The sequence below is a fragment of the Sciurus carolinensis genome, chromosome 3 (genome assembly GCF_902686445.1).
Source record: "Sciurus carolinensis chromosome 3, mSciCar1.2, whole genome shotgun sequence".
Lineage (NCBI taxonomy): Eukaryota > Metazoa > Chordata > Mammalia > Rodentia > Sciuridae > Sciurus > Sciurus carolinensis.
In genome coordinates, this window is record NC_062215.1 from 66,220,047 (window position 1) to 66,231,279 (window position 11,233).

An 11,233-nucleotide genomic window follows, 5' to 3' on the forward strand; every position below is an offset into this window, starting at 1 on the left:
CAGGATCCCAAGACATCCCACCAACCAAGATGGGAGAGAACAAACTTCCTCAACCGCCATCTGCTCTTTCATTCACTCACTGCCTCTGACCTCCCTTGACAGGCACTGGAGACGCAGGGTCCCTGCCTTCACATTCACAGTGACTTCAAAACCAGTGCTCGGAGTTCTGAGGAAACTTAAGGAGGCGAAGAACATCATCTTGAAAAGCAAGTGACTTCCCCTGAGGGGATTCAAGACCAGTTATGCATGAGGTGGAGTGGGGTAGCCCAGAAGCCATTTCCGGTCCCTGGCCAGGCTGGGTGGACCCCTCTTTCCTCCCTCAGGTCCCAATACATCAGTTTATCTTAGGTTGGTACATGGATTTTTAAATTGTGGAACACTTCATGAACTTTCACATCATCCCTGTGCAGGGGGCATGCTAACAGTCTCCATGTTGCTCCAGTTTCAGTACGTATGCTGCCAAAACCAGCACTCGCGTCAGGATTGAACCATCCCAGAAGTAGGGTCCAACACCAAAGGCAAAAGTGTCTAAGAACCTGGCATCTCCACACCCTAAAGAGAATTCCAGGCCCCACCATCACTACCACCAACCCCAAAATTAGACCAGGGAGCTATAAAAGTTCCCCAGAATGTGTCACAGGACAGAAAAGTAAGAATTCAACATAGTGTGATGGAGAGCACAAAATAATAAAAATGTTTCCTGTTTAGATTCCCATAAGTTGACATTCCTCAAAGTCACAGGATTATATCTGTGTCCACAATAGGACTATGAACTCCTTGAGGGATGGAGATATTATCCCCTTTGTCCCTAGCACCTGCAGCAGTAGCAGACACATTAGTCTTGGTGGACCAAACCAAATGCCCTCTGTTCTGACACTAGGGCTGCCCCAGTTCTTCTCACAGTATTTCCTGCCGCTGGGACAAGCAGCCACACCTCACATCAGGCACCAACCACACTGGGTCCTCCCCTATCCGGGGCCCTGATGGGGCCTCTCAGTGGCCTGTCCTAGAGCTTCTGGCTCCACCTTGGGCTTGCCCCATTTCCCCTTCTGGCATGAGGTCCAGGGCTGCAGTGGACATTTGGATTTCCTCTGGGAAAGAGGAGGGAGGGAGGCCCCCTTAAAGCCCACCAGCCCGAGGTCAGCAGGAAGTGCCCAGGAGCTCTGAATAAGCCTGTAGGGAAATACCTCCCCGCCTCAGCCCAGCTTATTTTGGTGGGAGGAGAAAGGAGTTGGTGGCAATCCCTGTGGACAGACAGCCCTGACTGGACAGGATGACTAAGAGGCTGGGGCTCGGACAGGCTGTTGGCTGACCCACTGACCCACAGACCTTTCCCAGCCAACTTCCTTCTGACACTGCACCGAAGGGAGTTGTGGGGAGGGAGGGAGCTCCTGAGCCACCAGCTCCTCAGGCACCCCAGGCAGCAGGGGCCAGAGACCCAGCAACTACTCAGGGCTCTTTCCACAGCTAGGGAAACCAGGGCCAGAGACGGGGAAGGACTTCCCTTCCCTGAGAAAAGTCAGCACCGGGCTAAGGACAGGGTGCTAAATGTGACTGACACATTAACTTCTGGAGGTTTTGGGGAGGAAATAACATGTCTTCAATGACATGAAGACACCAACTAGAGGGTGACTGAAATTGACTACATGGGGAGGGAGGTTAGCAAATAGGTGGAGCTTGGAGAGGTCAAGGGGAAGGAGAGGTAGCAACAGATCTTCATGGAACCTGCAGGTGTTCACCTAGGCCCATTGGGATGGTACCAGCAGTGGTGACATGGAATTGAGTGGCCAGGTGAGTGGAGGGGTCAAAGATGACTCCAAGTTTCTGATGGGGGTGCCTGAGTATTTGGTGGGGCCATTACCAGGAATAGAGAAGTTGGGGGGCAGTGCTCAAACTCAGGTACATTCTAGCCCATTTCCAATGGGAATAAGTAGAGTTGGGGGACAAAATATACTTTGCTACATTGAACTTTGAAGTCAGTGAGACCCAGCCTCCAGTTCCCCCAACCCCGCCATTCACCAACTGCATGCATGGTCAGGTCTCTTAACGACCTTATCTGTCAACTGAGGGAACGAGACAACTCCTGCAGGGCTGTTGTCAGCACCAAGATGCCACAGATAGCCGGGCGCCGTGGTGCACGCCTATAATCCCAGAGGCTCGGGAGGCTGAGGCAGGAGGTTCACAGGTTCAAAGCCAACCTCAGCAACTTAGTGAGGCCCTGAGCAACTCAGTGAGACCCTGTCTCTAAATAAAATATAAAAAGGGCTGGGGATGTGGCTCAGTGGTTAAGCATCCCTGGGTTCAATCCCCCCTACCCACCCCCCCCCCAAAATGCTGCAGATAAAGTACACAGCGAGGGAAAAGCATTAATAAATATTGGCTGGTGTTTCATTACTCTCCGCCAGATGCCACCATTTAATTTTTTCAGCAATCTGCTAAACTGGCATGGTTTTCCCCAATTTACAGATGAGAAAACTGAGGCTTAGGGAAGCAAAAGAAAGTGCCTAGGGTCGCACAGCAAGCATGAGGGTCAGGGATTTCAACCCAGATCTTTCTGACTCAAGGCACAAACCCACCAGGGTGAGGTTTACCTCCCCTGCATTCAGTCAGCTGCAGGGCTGTCTCCCACTTCCAGGAAGAGGAGAGTCAAGAGGCTCAGAGAGTAGGAGGTAGATTCGAACCCACAGAACATGAACCCAGAATCACTTGGACATAATTTAGACAATTTTATCTTCAGTGTACCTGATGACATTTTCCCTTTTTTCTCCCCTCCCCACTTTTTCATCTCCAGTCAATGAGACTGTATTTTCAATTCCAGTGAGTCACCGGAAAATGTAAATTAAAAAAAAAAAATTAAGAGGAACATTGCTCCTACGTAAGCCCATCTCCTGTGAATCATTCAAGACAGGTATAATGGACATAATTATAGCTCATCCACAAGCCAGACCCCAAATCAGTCCTAAAGGCTGACTTCAGAATCTAGTGGTTCCCCGTTAGAGCCTGGGGCAACCAGAGTCCCCCTGAAGAACTCAAATCAAACCAGTGCTCGTGGGTTTGGTCATCTCCCTGGGGACCTGGGTACATGTGCCCTGATACCAAAGACCCTGCAATGACCTGGCAAACACACACTACGCCCATCTCACTCTCTCAAGGTCCCTCTCTCCATTCGAATTCATTCTTCTTTTATAATCTCATTTCCTACAGGAACTGGATCTAATTTTTCCTGTCACTGAAAAACTATTCAACATAACCAAAAAAAGAAGGAATATCCAATTCATAAAAGTACTACAGATGGAGTGGTTCCTTTTGTGTTCAGCCTGCCTGGATCCTGATTAATCACTCTGCTTCCCTTTCCTCATCTGTATAATGGGACAGTAACAGCCCCTTCCTCAGAGGGGTTTTGTGGCAGTTCAGCAAGGTGACATGTGTAAAGCCTTTAGCACAATGCTTGTGCTCAGTAAATGCCACCATCCTCCTCTTCATCAGCTTAGGGAACAGGAATGTCAGGAGTTTCCATGTTAGATGACCTTGACGGCCCACATTCTGGTGGCCATTATTAGGACTCAAAAGGGGCACAATGGTTAGAATGTTGCAGCTAGAAGATCATCCAGTCCCCAGAGGGAACTGGACACAAAGGACAAAGACCAGCCCAAAACCAATCAGTGGCAGAATCAGGACAGGAACCCAGGCCTCCCGCATCCAGGCCGTTCCTTATTCTGCTCCAGCACATGTGCCTGAAGTCTACGAGGTCAAGGTCAGAAAAACAAGCTCCTCACATCTGTCATGAGGGGAGATGAGGTCCTGGGAAGTGGGAAGCATTATGCAAATTCATTTTAAGTTCTCTAGCTCAAGGTCAAATGCAGGGGTTTGGGTCAATGAGAGCTGCTCTTCTGTAGGTCAACGCCAGTGCCAAAAGGAAAAGGAAACATCCCAACATTGCTTAGGAGCTCCACCTCAGGAAAGACCTGGCCCTGGGGTTGCCCTCAGTTGTCTCCAGGAAGCCACCAGCTCACTGCCTCAGCCTCCAGCCACTGGGATGACAGGTGTACACCAGAGCCCTGGCTTTTATTTTAATTATATACTCGGTGCTGGTAAGGAACACAGCCAGCTCTCCTGCATGCTCCTGGTGGGCATATTAATCAGAGTACATTTTCTAGAAACTTATTTGACAATATGTATCAAAAATCCTGATAATGTTCACACCCTTTGTTCCACTGAAATCTACCCCAATGAGATAATTCAAAATTCTGTCTGAGAGCTAGGCACAAGATGTTCATTATAAATATTTGATAATAAGGGGAAAATACCTAAATATCCAAAATTAGAAGAATGATCAAACAAATTGTGGTCCATTCAAAGTATCCCATAGTATCCGTTCATGAATTAGCCAGTGATTTTTTTTTTCTTTTTTTTTCCCTTTTTAATTTTTTTTTTGTACTAGGATTTGAATCCAAGGGCACTTTACCACTGAGCACACCCCCAGGCCTTTTTATTTTATGAGAAAGGGTCTCACTAAGTTGCTTAGGACTAACTAAGTTGCTGAGGCTGGCTTTGAACTTGGGATCTTCTTGTCTCCTGAGCTATTGGGATTTCAGGCATGCACCACCATGCCCGACTTGGCCAATGATTTTTAAAGTGTGTACATGGAGAAGATGTAAATTAAGTGTTGGGATTGAGTGGCGATGTCTACTACCTGTGGGGCTATATAGGAAGGATAGGGCACTTTTGTCATTTACGCAGATAATTTGGTGGAGGCCTTGAGGTCACCAAGTGGGAGCAGCAGGCTGCAACCTCTGTGCATTTTGTTCATGGTTCAAATAGAGGTGGGTCTCCTTAACACCCCTTCTTTAGGCAAATGTAATCAATCACACATACCTATTACCTGCAGATAATTGAGATCTCATCTTAGTTAGGCTCTCTCACATGCAAAAAGAAAAAAAAAAAAAAAAAAAACCAGACTGCTGGGCACAGTGGCACATGCTGTAATCCCAGCAGCTCGGGAGGCTGAGGCAGGAGGATCTCGAGTTAGAAGCCAACCTCAGCAACTTAGTGAGGCTTTAAGCAACTCAGTGAGACCCTCTCTTTAAATAAAATATAAAAAGGGCTGGGGATTTAGTTCAATGGTTAAGTACCCCTGGGTTCAATCCCTAGTTCTAAAACAAAACAAAACAAAACCAGACTAACAATATCAACTATATTCCTTGTTTGCATTATTATTTGTTCTAATTTAAAATAATGTTATACAATTAGTATGTAGAAATTTTAGAGGACGCAGATGGAAAAAAAAGGAAAAAAAATCACAAAACCTCCAGAACTACATTCCAGGGTAAAGAGCAAGTCAGAAGTAAAGTAGTTCTTGTGAGGATTACTATCCTGTTTGTAGACATTCGAGAGTCCAGGAACTTCAAGTCACAAGTTAGATCAAATCATCTCATCTGGGCACAGTGGTACTTGCCAATAAACCCCCAGAGATTTGAGAGGCTGAGCAGGAAGATCACAAATTTGAGGCCAGCCTTGAGACCCTCAGCAAGTTTGCAAGAGCTTATCTCAAAATAAAAAATAAAAAGGTCTGTGGATGTAGCTCAGTGGTAAAATATCCCTGAGTTTAATTTCTAATACCAAAAAAATTATTTTTATATATATATATATATATATATATATATATATACGCACATACATATATATATACACACATACATAAATATACACATACATATATATATACACATACATATATACATATACATATATATACAATACATATATATATACACATATATATACACATACATATATATACACATACATATATACACACACATATATATACACATACATATATACACATGCATATATATATACACATACATATATATGTATGGATATTACTTCATAGTCTAGTTCTCTTAGACACCCAAAAAAGAAGGTTAAAGCCCTCTTTAGAGGAAGACAACATTACTCTGGACCTCAAGTTACTTCTACAAATATTTTTTTCAAACACAAATTCTGCATTCAAAGATGACCAAGTACACAAGGAGGCATGACATCATGAGTGAAAGCCAGTAGGAAAATGGACAAAAGAAAATGCAAGGGACTCCAGATTCTGGCACTATCAAGACAGAACCATAAAATGACTGCCTACTCCAAAAAGATAAAAGTTAAACCTGAAAAAAAAAAAAAAGGCAATGTAGTAGCTTTGAAAAAGAACCAAAGAACCAATTTCACTAAACAGAAAATATAGTAAACAAAATGACCAAAGAAGCTTCCAGCACCATGGCCTGCCCCTCCCAGTATACACAGGGAAGTGGACACCCAGCCAGAGCTGAAATTTCTGTCTCCTCTTGAACCACATGAGATATGCCTTTACCATCCGCACACACCTTGAATTAGATCAGGAGATTTTACTTGCTTCTCAGTCATCAGCCCTGGTTCCAAAAGTAGGTTTTTTTAATTCATAATTTTTTTCACATTTTTAAAAAAATTTTGTTTTATTTGGTTATACATGACAGTGGAATGCAATTTGATACATCATATATACTGGAGTATAATTTCTCATTCTTCTGGTTATACATGATGTAGAATACCACCGGTCATAGTTATGTATGTACATGTGGTAATAATGTCTGATTCATTCTTTCCTACCCCCATACCCCCTCCCCTCCCTTCACTCCCATCTACATAATCTAAAGTAAATCTATTCTTCCCTAGCCTCACCCATTGTGAATTAGCATCCACATATCAGAGAAAATATTCGGCTTTTGGTTTTTGGGGATTGGCTTATTTTGCTTAGCATGATATTCTCCAGCTCCATCCATTTACCGGCAAATGCCATAATTCCATTCTTTTTTAAGGCTAAGTAATATTCCACTGTGTGTGTGTATGTGTGTGTGTGTGTGTGTGTGTGTGTGTGTGTGTGTATGCCACATTTTTTAATCCATTTATCTGTTGAAGAGCACCTAGATTGGTTCCATAGTTTAGTTATTGTGAATTGAGCTGCCACAAACATTGATGTGATTGCATCACTGTAATATGCTGATTTAAAAGTAGCTTTGATATAAAAGACAGCAGCAATTATAGCACTATCAGGCAGTAGTCCTGATCTTGATGTTAGAAAAAGGGTCTCATCTGTATGCTGTTTGCCAAGCCAGGAGGGCAGGATAAGATGTATTTGAGGGAGACCTATTTCAAACTGCTTTCAGCTTTGCTTTAGATTACTCAACCTTCCTTCCTAGGAAATCTCCCCTGTAGAGCAAGCATGGCTTCTTCTCCTTGCCAGCTCCCTGAGGTGTTCCTTGGGCCTGTTTTTAGTGAAACCAAGTCCCTTCTGTTGTCATGGCAACATTCCAACATGTAGGTGAGAGTCCCACTGGGAATGTTTAAAGATGTCATATTTTTCAATAAACCATTGTTCCCATTCCTGAGGAGACATTCCTAAGGACTGAGACTCTTCCTTATTCAGAGATTCCAGAGTTCTCTAGGAAAGACATTTCTTTTCACTCAATCATTTCACTCTAAGAAACTAATGACAAACGATCCCAAAATACAGAATTAAGCTCATTCCCAAAGACACTTATCCCAATGTAACTTTTAATAGAAGCTGCCTAAGTCTCAGCCATAGGGAATGGTTTACAGGGACATCGCTGCTTATGAAGATTTATTACACGATCATTTAAAGTGAGAATAACGAAGACAAGGAAGGGAAATGGAAGGCAAAGATTAGGAAGTGAATTTGTATGCAAGACTACTAATAAGTTTTTTAAACATCTCTAGAAAAAAATAAAAGGAATTACAAAAAATGTATTTGTAATTTGTTAGGGTGGTGATATGTGGGTGATTTCTCCCCTCTTCCCATTTCGCAAATGTTCTATTTTTTAGAATGGCTTTTTAAATAAGTAAGTAAGTAAACCTTTTGACAGGGAGGGATACATCTTATTTCTCTGTCTTATTTCTAGATTAATCATGAGTTTGGCACAGGGATTGAGATTTTGGTGTTAGATACAACTGGGCTCCACTTTCTCTGCACTAGTTGTGTGGAATGAATCAGGTTCCCCAACCCCTTGGAGCTCCAGTCAGCCAGCCAGCAAATAATTATTGTGCACCTGATAAGTACCAGACAGCCAAGGGCAGGGATACAGACTTAAAGAAGACCGTCACTTCCCCCTGAATACAGTGGGAAGATGGACAGAAACACACAACTATGTAAAACAGCACACCAGATGGCGATAAGCACCTAAAGCTACAGACATAATGTTGGGCACATAGTAGGTGCTCAGTCCACGAGGGCCAGGCAACAGTTCCCCTGTGGCTACTCAAACCCTCTAGGGAAAGCCAGGAGGCCAAAACCTTAACTCCCGGCCCTCCAAACAGCCTGCAGAGATGCGTGGCTCCCAGCCACAGCAACCAGTTGCTGACTTGCAGAGAAATGGAGATGAAGGGCTCTAATTGTGAACCCCAGGATACACGCGTTGGGGAGGTCTGGGGGCAGTTGACTTTGATCTTCAGGGTTTCTGACCTTTACTGACTGAAGCTGGCTAAAACCCAGAGCCCAGCTGCCAACAGTGGTATGGTAGTTCAGAAGCTCTTGAGCCAAGGGTTTGGGGCTTTCTTTCCAGGTCTCTGAGGGAAAATCATCTGTTCCCTATCAAGGAAGCTGGCTTCCCGTCCAACCGACACTCCCTCTCCAAACCCGAGTTGAACCCAGCCTTGAGTGTCACGGGAAGACCTAGATAGCCTCAGAGTCCTCTGAGACGTGAACCCAAACTGGCAGGACTGAAATAGTCACTGAGCTCCCATGAGATGCCAAGCATGGACTCTCACCTAGGACACAGGAAAGCCTTGGCAGGTGGTCACCTGTCTCAGGTGGAAATAAGGGTGACAGCCAGAGTTCTGCAGATCTGGGGTACCAGACAAAGTTCTAACAGAACAGCCCTTTACTGTGCCAGCCCGCCACTTAGGGTTAGCGTTGGACCTCTCTATTTGCCCCCCAACACATGAGCTCACCCAAGACTTTGCTAGGAGTTTTAGTAAAGAGGAAGTAGCGATAACATGGTTACTTTGCCCAAGAATTCAGCAAGAGGCACTGTGTGGTAAGTTACCCCAAAGCACAAAAATCTGAAGAAAACACTGCATGATTTTATAAATTCCTTTTTTTTTCTTTGATACCAGGATTGAACTCAGGGGCACTTAACCACTGAGCCACACCCCCAGTCCTAGTTTGTATTTTATTTAGAGACAGGATCTCACTGAGTTGCTTAGCACCTTGCTAAGTTGCCGAAGCTGGCTTTGAACTCACAATCCTCCTGCCTCAGCTTCCTGAGCTAGTGGGATAATAAGGTTTACATTCCTTTCTTAAACACACTGTCATACCTCTACTTCCACATGCTTGCAATTTTAAAAAAGAGAGAGAGAAAGCCCCCCTCCCATTGAAAGCCAGCAATTCATTCATTGGGTGATTACTTTGTGCCAGATGTTGAAGTAGGCACCACTAATTATCTCATTTAAATCCAATTTCCAGCGCTGGGGGTGTAGCTCTATGATAGAATGTTCACCTAGCATGCTCAAGGTCCTGGGTTTGATCCCCACCACTGACTACATAATAAAACAAAACAGTGGTTCTCACACTTGAAAAAATTTTAGAAAAAAAATATCGATAAATCCAATTGCCAGATGAGAACACAGGCTCACAGGACCCGAGTCTCTCCAAGTTGCATGGTAATGTGTTAGATGTCTTTCCATCCCTGTAACAAAATACCTGAGATAATCAACTTAGAAAAGCTTTGCTTTGGCCCACCTTTTGAGGGGTCCCAGATCAATTGGCCCTGTTGCTTTGGGGCCTGGGGCAGCATATCACAACAGGAATATTTGAGGTAAGTTTCCCTCATGGCCTTGGAGAAAGAGGAAGGGACTGGGGTCCCCAATCTCCCTTGAAGGCATGACCCCGATGACCTGAGGGCCTCTCAACTAGATTCCACCTCCTAATAGTACCAGACTGGGGACCAAGCTTCCACCACATAGGCACTGGGGGACACTTAAGATCTAAACTGCGGCCCTGTGTGGTAGTGCACACCTATAATCCCAGTGGCTCAGGAGGCTGAGGCAGGAGGATCATGTGTTCAAAGCCAGCCTCAGCAACTTAGCAAGGCCTTAAGCAACTCAGGGAGACCCTGTCTCTAAATAAAATATATTTCTTAAAAGGGCTGGGGGTGTGGTTCAGAAGGTTAAGTCCCTGGTACCAAAATAAATCCAAACTGGGAGCATGGAGGTAGAGGAGGGGCTCCCCGGGCTGGGAGGCCTTTCTCTTCTCTCACCAGCTGGCCATCAGAATGACCCTTTCATCTCAGCTCACCTGGGACTTTCCCACACCTTCCAGGCTTTGGCACCACATCCCGGGAAACCCTTTGGTCCTGGGAAGACGCAGGTGGTTTGTCCCCCTACAGGCCGTCTTCAGAAGCTGGAGGGAATGTCATGAGGGCTGCTGGCTTTTACACTATGTTGATTTGAATCAGATTTTTCTTTTGGGTCTCTCCAATAATAAAGAACAGAATTAGTGTCCATGGGTCTTAATTCCCCATTTCTAGATTTTCTTTCTTCTTCATACCCCCTAAAACACAAATTTCATCTTGAAGTCTACTGAACTCTCCCCATGAAGGAAGAGGCTTGATAATTATACAGGAACCATTGCATATTGGTCCCATTTTTCTTCTCAGAAAAAAAAAAAAAAAAAAAATGGGGTTTCCCCATGAAATAGAAATCCTCTCAGAAACCAGGGCCCTAGGGAACCACCATTTGACCCAGGTATCCCACTCCTTGGTGTAGAGCCAGAGGACTTAAAATCAGCACACGTCAGGGACACAGCCACCTCAATGTTTACAGCAGCTCAACTCACAATAGCTAAACTATGGAACCAACCTAGGTGACCTTCAACAGATGAATGGATGAAGAAAATGTGGTACATAAACACAATGGAATATTACTCGGCCATAAAGACTTTATGACTTTTGCCAGTAAATGAATGGAACTGGAGATTGTCATGCTAAGTGAAATAAGTCAGTCCCAGAAAAACAAAGGTGGAATGTTCTCTCTCATAAACACATGCTAACACACAATGGAAGGGGGTGCTAAGGGAAGAACAGAAGTACTTTGGATTGGACAAAGGGAAATGAAAGGAAGGGAGGCGGATGGGCATAGGAGAGACAGTGGAATGAATCATACATAACTTTTCTATGTTTATATA

General features: G+C 44.4%; 1 non-coding gene across 1 annotated transcript; it reads right to left on the bottom strand.

Annotated features, from left to right (window-relative positions):
* Window positions 1–365: 365 nt before the first annotated feature.
* On the bottom strand, window positions 366–472 carry LOC124981503 (U6 spliceosomal RNA). Its single transcript, XR_007108021.1, has one exon. It is a non-coding gene; the product is annotated as a U6 spliceosomal RNA (small nuclear RNA).
* Between the last annotated feature and the right edge of the window lie 10,761 nt (window positions 473–11,233).